At 30.9% G+C, this 15908-nt stretch overlaps 1 pseudogene; it reads left to right on the plus strand.

The window, feature by feature from the left end:
* Positions 1-10339: 10339 nt before the first annotated feature.
* Positions 10340-13335, plus strand: LOC145112007 (SH3 domain-containing protein 2-like; annotated as a pseudogene).
* Positions 13336-15908: the final 2573 nt, after the last annotated feature.

Consider the following 15908-nt stretch of genomic DNA (forward strand, 5'->3'; position numbering starts at 1 on the left):
CCTAGGACCAAGGTAGGACGGAGCCACTCTACGAATGCATTTACTCTTCTCCTTCTGCCACCAAGGACGGAGCCACCCTAGGACCAAGGTAGGACCACGCCCACCCTCAATATATATATATATATATATATATATATATATATATATATATATATATATATATATATTTGTATTTAGAAATAACATATTATTTTGGTGCAAGTTATTTAAAAATATTTGTAGTTGCATAAGACATAATATCTCTTTCTTAAACAATATAACCTGGATTCTATGGCCTTAGGCCATGCTTTTTTAAGTCATTTATTTTTAAAATTATATTTTGGCCCCTCATATTTAGAAGTTCAATTTGTATAGTATGTTACTTTTCAAAATTTACATATTTCACACCTTAAATTTTATAAATTTGCATAATTTCATTTTTAGATAATTTTATTTATTTTTTAGTTTTTCTTTTTCAGATTTATTTTACTTATCTATAAAAAAATGTATTTAAGAGGCCATTTTTACTTTTCGTATAGAGCCTTCAAAATCAACGGACCGACCTTATATATATATATATATATATATATATATATATATATATATATATATATATATATATATATATATATATATATATATATATATATATATATATAGAGCTAGGTTCAAGTATTCTAACTAATTATTATGTGGACGTAGGAATCAATGTGAGTCAATCATTTCAAAACCTAAATAAGGTGAATTTTTAATGTTATCTATTAATTAATTTCAGTAATTAAATAAATATTTAATTAATCCTTTTAATTTAGGCAACATAGTTTAAGAATTAAATAAATAAGATAAATTTTTAATGTTTTCTATTAATTAATTTTAGTAATCAAATATATTTGTTCAATAATTATATATTTAAGGATGTTATTTAGACTATTATTCTGTAAAAATATGTATGAATCTATATTTGCATTGCAATGTTTGAATATATAAGGATCATATTATATTTCAACTGATGATTCAAGAATGTTGTTTTTCTACAAGAAGTTATTTCAATCAAAATATGTACTCTATCAGAATATATTCTGACATTTTCATAGTATATCGTTCTAACAGAATTGCATTCTAAAAGAATAAAATCGAGTAAAATTAAAACTTATGGTAGAATTAAAAATTAATTAATTAAAAAAAATTAGAATTCAAAATTAAAAATATCAATATCCCTTAAAATCTGAAATTTTCATTAATTAAACATGTGTTTCCTAATTTAAACATGTGTTTCTTAATTTAAAGATAGGTAAATCATTACTTAAAATAACTAAAACCATTGGTCTACATTCATCCTTACATCCACACAATAATTAATTAGAATAGAATAACCTAAGCCTATATATATATATATATATATATATATATATATATATATATATATATATATATATATATATATATATATATATATATTCAAATTATTTTATAAGGAACACCCTAAAATTTTTTTTTGGCTCCACCCCTGTCTGCCACAACCAGACCATCTCTCTATATATATTTAGCGATTAGCGTACCTTTCGTTTGTTTTTTTTTTCTTTTTTAGTATAAAATTGTCAATTGTAACTTACAATTCGATCTGATTTGGTGTTGATGAACTATTATTTGAAACCTCGTATGTGTTTATTGCTCACTTTCTCAATGAGTGTTTGGTTAAGCTTTGTATATTGATTATGGTATTAAGGTATTGTTTACTTTGTAGTTGTAATAGGATGAAGGGTGAAGGATGGATGACTTACTCTCTAGAGATTGGCAGAGGAATGGAAGCTATTGTGTTCACCACACCAAATAACATGTAAATTTTCACATTTTTCTACCTTTAAATCTTTCAAACTATGTTGATGCTTATTTAGAAGTGTGTTCTTATAGGATAGTCAAATGCGCAATGGAGGAGATGTGTACCAAAGCAAATAGTTACAATGGACATGTAGTGATAGGTTTTTATGAGAGACATTAATTTGATGTAAGAAACTTGATTTAAGAACTATATTGGTCTAAAATTTCTTTAATTATTGTTTTTTTTTGTTAAATTTGCTCAAAAGAAAGTAAAAAAAAAAATCAATTTGATTAATTTTTCTATGGTGAAATAAAAGTTCTAATATGCTTTTCCTGAGGTTTCTAAAATTACTTTGACATTATTTATCATAGCATATTAAACTTGTGTTAATTTGGTTGAATTTATCTTATGAAAGCTTCCAAATGTCAAAATGGCATTTTGTTTTGTGTAACATGTTTATGAGTTTTGAGTTCTGATTTAGTTGGTGGTTATCATGTTTTTTCCTTGAAATATTTTTTTGTAACTTGGTCCTTTTATGATCTTTATGATGATTGCAGTTCAATGGTTAGAAATTCCTTCATATCATTGGCTTTTGCAATCCTAAGTTATTGCAGGTGTCGTAACTTTATCCAATGATTGCTTTTATAACATTTTATTGTTCATTAATTTCTCATTTATTTATTTATTTATTATTATTTGCAATTGCAGGGTGTAGGTTCAGATCCTTTAAAACACACACAACACACACTACTGATAGAAAGAAAATTGGCAAAGCTTGCTATAATCAACAAAACACAGAGCTGGAGCAAGTCTCATTGACTTCTACATCTTGCCCACCTCTCACACGTTACATACAACCACACAATACAGATATATAGAACGAGATAACTAACTCTACTAATACTACCTAATGAATAATTCAAATACTAAACAAACCCATGAATTACTCCTAAGGAAAAGTTCCCCATTTATATCCTAAAGACCTGGTCACATTTTGACTAAAGTCAGAATTAAACCCAGCACAAGGTATCTAAATGCTGCTATGAAAGTGTAAGTCGGAAATTTATATAAAATAACTAAACTAAAGAAGCAACCCATTTTTACTCTTGCCTCAACAGTCTAAAACACCTATTCATCATGATATCCCAATACAACTTCAAAGGTAATCGTCAACATGACTTTCATTATTCTTTTCTCATATTGTATAGTTAAGGGTAGATGTTAAATTGAGATAGCTTGAAGAGTCGGTGACTGAAGAGCCCAAGTAAGTTATTTTCACTTTTTTACTTTGTTACTATATATGTATTTTCACTTTCATCCACGTGGTTGGTACAAGAAATGAAGTAATTGTTTGATAAGATTTATAAAAGGGTATTATGCACCTTTTATGGATTTAATGAAAAGCTGTAAACTTCAAATTTATGGTTTTAATTTTTTTTTTTAATTTTTTTAATTGTTTTATTTTATTTTTGCTTTTTGATTGTTGTTTTTAGATTTTCGTTATTGTGCAACGGTTTTGTTTGGTTGGCAATGAAAGGTCAGTAAAAATCTACCTCAAGGTTTGAAGGAAAACATGTTTGTTCTTATTGTTTTTTGATTCAGGTTAAAAAATGTTCATGGTTTGCTAAATCTGTTGATTTCATGTTTACTTTGATTCTATTATTCTGTAACAAATCCGAGATTAAAAGAAAGATAAAGACATTTTTTTAAAAAGTATATTTTGGTGGCAGTGATTATTGTTCTGTAAGAAATGTTCATTTACAATGTTTTCTTTCAATAAGGTATCTAATTTTCAATTACATATTTTAATTAAAATAATAAAATGGACAAGAAATATAGTGTTGGTTTACTTGTGACATAAGAAAGGGCTCACATCAAACTCATATGCAAGGTTAACTTTTGTTTGGTTTCTATGTATGCATAGGTTAGTAACTTCGTTTTTCCATTGTTCATACAATATTGTTCTGAGTTTGTACTAGAAAATTAGATGCACACCGGTAAAATTGTCAAAGAAATGAAAGTTCAATGGTATTTTGTGGTTTTTTTTTTTTTTTTTTTTCACAAAATGTGATTCAGAAGGATAAATTATGACTATGTGTGGATAAGACTTGGATCACTTATACACATTGGTGTGGGAAGTGGACCATGATTTGTTATTTTTACTGTGTTGTGGTTAATGCAAGAACATTAGTATTATTGAGGTAATGAAATCAACATAGAAGTAATAAAACTCATAGAACTATAGTACCACGTTTATAACCTTATGATTTTGCATATAATAGCTCATCACTCCTTCATAGGTAGCGTCTCAACTAAAACCTAAAAAGCACCACCGTTTGTTAGGTATGCACCTGCCATCATCTTCTTCTTTCGCCGATCGCCTATTTCTCCCTTTCTAACAATTACGGATCTGAACTCTACGACATCAAGGTCAAGATTCAAGATCAAGAATTAGCATTTCGTGAATTGGAGTCCCTGTTTCTTAGTTAATTAGTTTATGGAATTTGAGATCTCAACTGTAAATTTGTAAGTTTCTTTAGTCTTTGTTCGACGGTTTATGTTTATTGATTTCATAATATTTGTTAGTTGTTGAATGTTGATGTATTCAACTATTCTATTTTTTCAAAAAGCAAATTAGTCGAAAACTTAATTAATATTACTGTGAAATTGCGTGATGGCTCGTCGAGTGGTCTCATTATGATTTTTTTCTATATAATTTCTTTTTAAATGGAGTTTGAAATAAGAAATATAGCCGCTACAAACCAAAAGGAAAAAGTTTCAATAAGAATTTATGATTTTAGAATATTGGAATTACCACCGATCATCGTCAATGACATATTTCATAAAAAAGTTTAATTTTTGTCTAAATATAAATTAATTCATTTGGTTTTATATTAACATAAGTTGAATTTTGTTTTATGTGTTGGTATGTAGACGTACCGATTTTATGGATTATCAATACTAAAAACAATTAGATTATTATATGTTTTATATAATAGCCCAATTTCCATGTTAATATCTAATTAGATTGTTATATGTTTTAGCATTTAAATTCCAGATTTCGTTATTGAAAACAAGATTATTATATGTGTTCTGCATACAAACAATCAATAATTTTATTATTTATTTGTTTTTTGGTTTCAATTATGGATTGGTTTTTATATAATTATTGTACAGTATCTTGATGAGAGTAAAAAGTCAAGGAAAATGGCTGAATGTGCAGAGTAAGTATTTCTATTTCCGATATGAATTTTTGCTCAAATTCACCTAGGGTATTCCATTATATAAATAAATGAAATATCGTATAGCTTCATTTTGCTAATAAACTCTACAAAAATTAATTTCCGGTGGTGGAACTGCACTACATTATGATGAATTCAAGCCGGACGAAGACCGAATTGTGGGGTGATGACCCAAATGTTGGATGAAGACTCTGGATGTAGATCCGAAAGTTGGACCTATGGTCAATTATGAACATATGTTCGTTTATGCACAATTGATAATGTGTTCATTCATGTTCAATTTTATTTGTTCATTTGATTTTTAAGCTTATAAACATTTGTGAACATGACATTTTTGTGTTTTTTAATAAATGTTCATTTTTGAACATATGTAAATTGCATATATTTGTATAATTATTAGTTATGAACATGTATGATTTTTATATATATTCAGTTATGAACATACATGAATATGAACATACAATTATGAATATTTATGAAAATATTTTCTATTGTTATGAGTTTTTGTATAAATGTTTATTTGTGTACATAGGCACAACTAGGCTTTTGTTTATATGTTCAGTTACGAATATATATGAACTATGTTACATATTTATGTGTTGTTGTATAAATGTTTATTTATGAACCTGGATGCATCAGGGTTTGTGTATAGATGTGCAGTTATGAACATGTATAAACATATGAACATATGAACATAGACACATTTGGGATTTTGTATAAATGTTCAGGTATGGATATATGTAAACATAAGTAATCCTCCCTAATAAATAAAGAACTTTTTGCCACATGTCATCTTCTCCTTCATTTGGACACATAACATATTCTAATATTTTTTAATTTTCTATTTTCCACTTGTCATTTTATTGTATTTTTTATTTTATTAAATTAAAATTCCACTTTAATATGTAAGACAATATATATGTAAGATATTTATTAGAAATGGTTTATACATGTAATGTATTCAATACATTAAAGCCTTATTAATTTTAATAATTCAAAATTTTTCTCATTTTTCTTATAAATTCAAAATTTTCAAATTGTTAAAATTTCATATTTAATTTTTTTTAAATAAATCCATGTAATACATAGGTCTCACACCTAGTTTATGAATATTTGAGAAATTTATATAATTGTTCATATGTGAACATTAATAGTTTGTTAATGGTTGAAATGATTCTATGGTTCTATGAGTTATTTTGTTTTAATGTTGATCCCACCCATATATCACTACTAGAAAAACAACCTTTTACGATGCGCAAACCACGACACTCATTGATTTATGTTACGCAAAAGAGAGTGACATTAAAAAAGTGTCATCTCTTCAAAAAATTTCGGGATTTAGGTCACGCATTATTGCGTGCCCTTAAATTAGTGTCAAAAGAAAAAAAATAAAAAACACGGAAGGCGCTGTATCTTAAATGCGCGTCCTCTAGAAGTGTCGCTTTATAATTTTAATGAACGCGCGTTTAGTAGATACGGGCGAAAATGAAATCCCAAAAATTTTGAAAACCCGCCTTGTTCTTTTCTACCTTCTTTCAGCTTCGACACTATCTCCTCTCGATCTATCTCCCTTCATTCTCTCACTCCATTCTCTCTGCAAACGTAAGCCATCGCCACCACTATTGAACCCTAAAAACTCAATCCACACTTCATGCTTCTGTGACTCTCTCCTCTTCGGCTCTCCAATCTTCGATTTCACTCTAAAAACATCGATTGAAATCCTCGCTTCACCTATCGTCTACCAAAAATAAATGTTGATTGCAACCACCTTCAAGCACGTGCCTCTCAGCTACACATCTACATCACTCTCAAAGACCCCCTTAGCTTCTTCATTATTCTCGACGTCGTGTGATTTCTAGGGCTCGAAGCAACCTCCTATATCTTACATTGAAAATCATTTCCCCTCCCATCGCTGACCCTTTTGGAGCGATTTCTAGGGTTTGAATCAACATTTACCCTTGTCGACAATCCATCTGATGCACTCATCGCCTTTTGTTAGCTTTCGATAATTCTCTTGATGTACCAGCTGAAGCAGCTTGGCTTAATATATATGAAAGATTATCACCGCGCTGGAAATCAATTTGTCCTTCCTTCTCAGGTAAATCATTCGTCCTTCCTTCTCAGGTATTGACTGTAGGTTTTGTTTAATTTGCTTTCCATTAATTCAGATTGTCATGTTAATCCATACGAAAGCAATGTTCAGGTTATGGATCTGATGTGGAACTAAATAATTAAACTCGTAGAGTGATTATTTGTTAAGCTGTTATAAGCAAAATCAGCTTTCAGGATTAGGAATCTCATATTGGACTAAATGATTAATCTCAGAGTGAATTAATTGAGGTGTTGGAAACAAATTTAATGCTCAAGGACCTCATATACATTCATCAACATCTTTCTAGGAGAAAACAAGTGGTTTTTCATATTCATGAAGGTTCCTGATCTCCTCTCTTTTTTAACAGAGAGCTAATTGATTCATTGGTGAATTCTCTGCAGTCTGCAATTCCAATTGTGATATCAAGAGTTAACCATGTGGATGATTTTTGTTTAGCTTCTAAGGCTGATGTAATCTGTTTCTGTTTTTCTAAGTGGTTGGAAGTTGGAATTCTATTTTTTAAGTTTGAACATCAGGTTTATGACTAAAAATCTAGAGTTCTGTTTTGAATTGTTTTTTTAATATAATCTGTCTATGTTTTTGTTATATATTTATCGATTGGTTTTACTATGGTTTTTATTGGAAATTAAATGGTCAATTTTATGAGGCAAATACTCCATTTACAGGTGACAGAGGCCTTGCAAGTGAAGGACTTGAGTCTTTCAACCTCATTCTTGGGATTTATTTCACCAAAATCATTGAGTGGACAACTGATTTTCTAATTCTTATTTCATGGTGCTTTCTAAATTCCATTAGTGTGAAGACAAGATTCGATTTTGATGAAGATAACTTGATTCCATTTTATGGATTGGGAGATGGTATATTTTTTTTCATCTAGTGTTTATTTTTTTAATTTTTGTAACATCCGGATTCCCAGGTATCCTATTTTAAGTATTTTATATTGAGTTTTAGAGGGGGGACTCGGCGAGTAGGCGCCCAGACTCGCCGAGTTGGACGCGATGTGTTGGCCTGATTTAATGAAGGACTCGGCGAGTCCATTCGTGGACTCGGCGAGTCCACGCTGTTTAATGTAACCCTAATTCCTCGGGTTTGGGACCTATTTAAGGACCCTTATAGCCACCATTTGCGGCTACCAGACCCTTGAGAGAAACCCTAATAGTGCTTGAGCGTTTGAGAGAGAGAAGAAGCCATTATTGGACCTTTGTGGGTTGATTTTGCAAGAAGAAGTTGATTCCAGCTTAGAGGAGGCCAAGGAGTTTGCACATCTGTGGTTTTCAAGCAAAGGGCATCATCTTTGAGGTAGCATATCGATCCTCTTTCTGTTTTGATAAAGAATCCATGGATCTAGGGTTTTCTATACCCTTTATTGGGATGATTTGTTGGAGATATGGTCCCTTATCATGTTTAGGCTTCAGATCTGGACCCATAGTGGTCCAGAGGACCTTATCCATCTTGCTTTATGATGAGATATGAAAGAAATGGACTTAGGATGTTGTATTTGGGGCTAAATCATCAAGTAGAGTCATTTGGTCGTTGCATGAGTATCAAGTTCGAACCTTTACGTGTTTATTGAGCTTGGGAATGTTAGATCTATGGATTAGAGGAACAGATCTGACCTCAGAAGGTCATTTGAGTGTGAGCATGGAATGAACTCGTCGAGTCCATGAGCAGACTCGACGAGTCGAGTCGGGTTGCCCCGCGACTCGCGACTTGTGACGACCCGTGGAGTATAAGGTTGACTCAGCAAGTCAAGGGAGGACCAGGGGCGTAGAGGGCAGGCGTGTACTCGCCGAGTCACCCTAGTGCACTCGGCGAGTCGGGTCAAAGTTGACCGTTGACTTTCGTTGACTTTAGGGTTCTGGTCAAGGCTGATTCAGGAGAGTTCAGGGAAGGGTAGAATGGCCTTCTACCCAGTCTGTAGAGATGAGATCATGAGAGAGTATTGATCGGGAATGTTATTTGAATAATAGGAGGAGGCTAAGTCGGGACGTTGAGCACGAGAGGTTATCCGACTTCATTGAGGTGAGTTTTCTCACTATACTGTACCTGGGAGGGTACCTATGTGTGACCGGAAGGTCTTGTATGCTATTATGTATGTGCTATATGCGGTTATGTGATATGTATGTGTTATGTATGCTATGAATGATAAGGACCGGAAGGTCAAGATGATATGTGTGTATGTGCTATGTATGTTACGTATGGTAAGGACTGGAAGGTCGAGATGATATGGGCCGGAAGGTCAAGAGGGTACGGACCGGAAGGTCTACCAGGATTTGGGACGGAAGTCCCCTGAGACACACGGATCGGAAGATCCTACAGAGTTGTGGCCTGGAAAGGCGTATGTGGGGTATGAGGTATTTTGGGGAACTCACTAAGCGTTTATGCTTACAGTTGTTGTGTGATGAGTTTCAGGTACTAGCGAGGATCGCGGGAAGGCGCCGGTATGATCCGTACACACTTATGGAGTTTATGATATCGAGATCTTGGGACATGTTTTGTTATGTTACAGTGGACACATTATGTTTTTATGATTATCGTGAGAATGAATGAATGTTTTTAAATGAAAAATTGTTTTGAAAAATTACGTTGTTACAATTTTATTGCTAAAGTATTACATTTTTCAAGAGATTCTAATCATTTTGGCCTGAATATGCAGCAATAGCACTTGATAAAGCTGTTTTAGTTGTAAATCTGATTTGGTGATGAAATGAGAAAAGGGTTTGGAATTTTCTGTTATGAAGACCTGGTCATGAAACAATGGTTAAGGTTACAACCAATTTGAAAGGGAAATTAATAAAATGGGGTAAAAGTAAAATATTTAAAATTGAAACCTGCATTGGAGATAGCTCAAAATGGAACTTGACAATATGGATTGAAGGAGCATGCATTAAGCTAATATGTGTTGTGTACTCATAATCCTTGATTAGTTGATGAGATGACCTCATTACCTCAATTTTCACAAGTTGAAGATAATGCTCTACCTACATTTTACATTTCATGATCATGTTAAAGTTTTATATTATACAGTATGTAAATACAAGATATATTTTTGGCACTACTCTATATATTATTTGCTTATAATAATTATATAATTTATTATTTAAACTAAAAAAATAAAGCTAATTAAAACCCAAATAAGACGATAAAAAAAATATTTAGAAAATAAATTATAATCTTATCAAAATCATGAAGCTTGAGGTACTATTAATATTTTTTGATTAATATATATCATTGTATAATAAAGCGAGAAGAGAAAAGCTCTCAGAGGACATCATTTTTCGTGTTCTGCCTTCTGAAATGCAAGATATAAACACCACTAAAATCTCTCTCTCTCTCTCTCTCTCTCTCTCTCTCTCTCTCTCTCTCCTTCTCTCTAATATAAGTTTAATTAGCAAGAACTGATATATTTTCTTGTTTTTAATTAACCTCACCAGGCTAGTAGTTCTTCTGAATTGTATGGACTTTTCTATTTAGACGCCCTGTCATCATCAATCTGAAGAAGGCAGAGTCACTCCATCTGTTTATTCACGAAAGGAACCGGTATGTATTAACAACATCAATGGAATAATAGCTGTCCTCAAACAATTTGTTGGTGGACTGGGAGGCTCTGAAGATATTGTAGCCAATGAAGTAGAACTTCAACAACAACAAAAGCTTGAAAAGCTTTACATATTAACCTGATCTTCTAAGGTTACACAGATTAATTTTCTTTTCTTTTTTAACTTTTTGCAAGTTATTCATATTATCTCTTAACATAATAACATTCCTTCTTTTTTACCAGCACTTTCAACACGATATTGTCCGTGGTGTCAAGGGTTTTATTGTAACTGGAACCAAGCAAGTTGAAATTGGTAACTTAAATTTTGTGTCCAAATTACAGTTTTCATTTTTCACACTATCAATACCTGTGTGTGTATGTGTGTTTCTGTTTATAGGTACCAAAATCTCTGAAGACAGCATGAAATATGGTGTTGAGAACACTTGCACAAGTGGTAGTTCATTATCCAAAGCAGCAATGCGTTGTAAAGCCTTTGAGAGTTATGGTAGTGGGAGCTCCTTTGGAGGATGCAAGACATCATGCACAAAGATATGATAGAGTCAGACAAGAAGCTGAAGCTCAGGTTAACATAACTTATATAGTTAGTTATGTATAAAAGACATAAATGCCCTCCTCATGTTCATCATCTTTACATGTGATTGAAGTTGCAAGAAGGCAGGATAAAGTGAGGGAATCTAGTCGGAATGTTGATAATTTGTCAAAATATGAAGTTGCTCAAGCTAGGCTTCAGGAATTGAAGTCAAACATGAATGTATTGGGTAAAGAAGTTGTTTTTACCATGTCAGCTGTTGAAGCTCAACAACAGAGATTAACACTTCAACGACTTATATCCATGGTGATTAATTACTCTATTATGCAATGTTTTTTCTTTAAGTTTCTCAGAAATTAATAAAAGTTGAAAATAATGTATTTAATGTTGAATTTCAGGTTGAGGCTGAAAAACATCATCATCAGAAAGTTCTAAATATACTTGATCGGCTTGAAGGGGAGGTATCAAATACATTTTGCAAGAAGGCAGGATAAAGTGAGGGAAGCTTGCTGTTGATACCCTCTTCTTACTGGACATGTAAGTTTCAAATCTTTTATGTTATTGCAGATTAGTCCCTGGTTGCATATTTTTGTAATTTTTGTAATTTTTTTTTTTTTTTTTTATGTCAGTGTATCTTTGATGCCCTTTTCCATTCGGTGCTTGGTGGCACATGTGTCATTCCTGGTGCCTTTGGCTGTGAGAAAACTGTTATTAGTCAAGCTCTATCCAAGGTATATTATTTTGTCATGTACGTGGTCTAATGTATCAAAGAATGGGACAACCACAAAGTGAATATAAAGAATAGGGATAATATGCATCTTCGAAATCACAATAATCAGTTATAAATAAATTTATATAAGTGTTAGAAATGCAATGCATACTAGGTATTTGAGGCGGAAAAAGTGAATATAAAGAATAGGGATAATATGCATCTTCTCCTTTTCTGCTGCCATTTTGAGTGCTTTTTTTATAAATGTCCAAAGCTATATCCAAATTTCCCTGTTTATTATAAAATATAAACAGTCATTTTTTTGCTACAAATGCAAATAAAATAGTAGTCATGATTGATGATTGATTGTGTTTACTAGACATTTCTCCATATTAGCCTCTTTTATTGCGGTTTTAATGAAAGATGAATCAGATTCAGAAGTATCACAAAGCTGAAATGCAGCACGAGCTCCTTCAACATTTCCTATTTTGTCTTTATATCTTGCATTGAAAATATGTACCTCTGATACATCCTGTATATAACAAAATATATACAAGAAATGTGAAAAGATTTCTAATCCTTATAAAATTAAACCTAGTTTGCATCTGATGTATATTTCTGTTTGGTTTGTAAATCTGCCAAAAGAATTGGATTTTGGAATATAAACAAGAGTAAATTACACGAATGGTCCCTCTGGTTTGGGGTAATTTACGTGGTGATGAAGATATTAACAGGCCAAATTTGCTTTCTTTGGTTCAAACTCATCATGCATAGGTGCATGCATTATTACATATTTACCATCCTGCACTTTTTCCAAGATTTCTAATGTTCCATTTGTTTTAATTTACAGTGTATATTGCTGGGGAGTTCAGAAGACTATGGTTCAGGGAAAGAACTTGAAGGTAAGGAGCTTGAAGAAATTCTTTTTAAGTTAAATGAGTCAATGAAAAGTGATGTTAGACTACTTGAAGCCCTCATATTCACTAGGCTCTCTTTCATATGATTCCTTGTTATTAATGTTGAAGATGCCTATCAGACTGTTTCTTCTTGAGGTCTATCTTACTTCCACCTTCTCATCTTAATTATAAGGTAAGTGTCTTATTTGGTGCTTTACTTTCATATATTTATCTTATTACCTCATTTTGTTATTTGTTTTCTTACTATTAGTTAAAACTTTCATTATTTAAACATTTTATAAATTGTATATAGCAAGTTAGCAACTGATTGCACGATAAATAGATAATTTTTCATCTCTTGGTTGATGTGGATGCCAACTTAATATGATGTTTTTTTATACAATTTGTGTTTCGGATACAGGGGAAAGCTTTAAAACTCAGACATTTATGGCGGTGGAGGTTTGTTTAAAGTGGAAGAAAGTTGATTGATAAAGTTTTTCTTTGGTATGTTATCATCTAGTGCCATAATCTGCAATATTTCCCTTATTTTCCATTTCTAAGTTGCTTTAAGTGTTTTCAATGTATCTTATGGAACAAATGGTTATCTCTGCTTTTAGTATTTTACTTCTTTCTAACCCATACTCATCCTTATAATTGAAAATAGTTCGTATAACAAATATTACATGATCCCTTCAAGAGTAGTGATTGAAGAGAATCACCCTCCATCTAATTGTGCTTGAGTGAAGTCTTGTTTCTTTTTTATTTTACTTTATAGACTAAATGCGGACTAGACTTAATCTACAAAGCTATATATGAGTGTTTATTATAGCATCCTACATTCATTTCATCTTATTACATATAAGGAGGTTAAATGTAAGAAATAACATAGTATACTTTGATTTCTCAATATGTGAATCTAATGGTTGCATGATTCAAATTTACATGTCTTTTTGATGTGCGTAGTGTCAAGCAAAGTAGCTTCGATTTTGTGAAGGTGGTGACCAAGTTCTTGTGGTTCTATTATTATTTGTTGATGATTTTCATCTCCTTCACACTTGATATTACATTTATTACTATTGAAATGATTATTTGTATGACATTTAATTTTGTGCAATGGATTGTATTTTTATATATGATATTTTATTTTGTATTATGAGACATTAAATGTTAATTTAATTTGAAAATTAGTAAATCTATAAAAATATATATTTTTTTGAAACATTTAAGATTATGACACGTAAAAATATGTGTCATCTTCCTTTATGACAGGGGATTTAATGCTACGCATTGCGCGTGGTAAACGTGAGTCGTAAGGTTACGACACGCAAATGCATGTCGTCTTCCTTTATGACATGGCCTTTCTTGACACGCATTGCGTGTCGTAAATGAGCGTCTTAAATGCCTGTCGTAACTGCGCGTCGTAACTGCGCGTCGTCTATAGACGACGCGCAAAAGCGTGTCGTCTCTCGTTATGACAGGGCCTTTCTAGACACGCATTTGCGCGTCGTCTGAGCGTTTTACGACACGCATTGCGCGTCGTCTGAGCGTTTTACGACACGCATTGCGCGTCGTAAAAGACTGTTTTTCTAGTAGTGTATATATATATATATATATATATATATATATATATATATATATATATATATATATATATATATATATATATATATATATGGGTGGGATCAACATTAAAACAAAATAACTCATAGAACCATAAAATCATTTCAACCATTAAAAAACTTGATATATATATATATATATATATATATATATATATATATATATATATATATATATATATATATATATATATATAAAAGTTAAACTATCAACATAAATAAAAACCACCAAAGTACATTGTTATTTCTTACAATTTGGACAATAAAAATAAATACATTGCTATTTCTTGCATTTGGGACAAAAAACCAATTACCAAAGCTTTTAGCAAATAATCATCACAAACCAAAATTACCAAATCAGAATGCATATATATATATATATATATATATATATATATATATATATGTAGGGAAGGGTTATTTGGAAAACAAAAAAAAACCCTAAAAATTATAAAAATACATAAAAAAATACCAAGACATCGCAAAACAATTTTTTGAATTTTTTTATCAAAAAATCGCATCATTTTTTACAATTTCGCTGAAAAAAAATAAAAAATCACTTTTTTTTATGAAAAAAAAAATTTCAAAATTTTTTTTCAGCGATTTTGACCTAAAAGTTGCGATTTTTTGATAAAAAAATTCAAAAAAAGTTTTGTGATCTTTAAGTATTTTTTTATGCATTTTAATGATTTTTAGGGTTTTTTTTAGGGTTTTTTGTTTTCCATAGAACCTAAACCTATATATATATATATATATATATATATATATATATATATATATATATATATATATATATATATATATATATATATGAGACTTTGAAATTAAATAGTTTTGTTTTACAAGAAATGGTACCTTACTTTCTACTTATTTTGTGCTAAAGAACTCTTAAATACAAGAAATACTAAGGTACATTGCTATTTCTTGCACTTGGGGACAAAAAACCAATTACCAAAGGTTTTAGCAAATAATCATCACAAACCAAAATTATATATATATATATATATATATATATATATATATATATATATATATATATATATATATATATATATATATATATATATATATATATATATATATATATGACTTTGAAATTAAATAGTCTTGTTTTACCTACGATGACTGTGGTTGTGGTGGTGGCTGCGATGATTGTGCAATTGGCAAAATGGCAGAACGTTATCGGTCGATGCCTCTAATATGGGCACATCGAGAACCTAATACTTTCTCAAAACAAGCTCTTTCTTCAGCAGGTGTTAAATTTCTTTCTCCATTTTACCCTTGAGTTTGTTCTAAGAGCTCGTGCACTAACTAATTCTGTGTTTTGCAAAAATGATTAACAATTAAGTATAAATAAACACTTAATTATATGATAAAATTATAATTAAATTCTTACATACTGTTGCACGACTACATCACTAACAAATACACCCTTCTTATCGG

Source organism: Lactuca virosa, chromosome 5 (genome assembly GCF_052849685.1).
Source record: "Lactuca virosa cultivar CGN04683 chromosome 5, Lactuca_virosa_CGN04683_v6, whole genome shotgun sequence".
NCBI classification, from domain to species: Eukaryota; Viridiplantae; Streptophyta; class Magnoliopsida; order Asterales; family Asteraceae; genus Lactuca; species Lactuca virosa.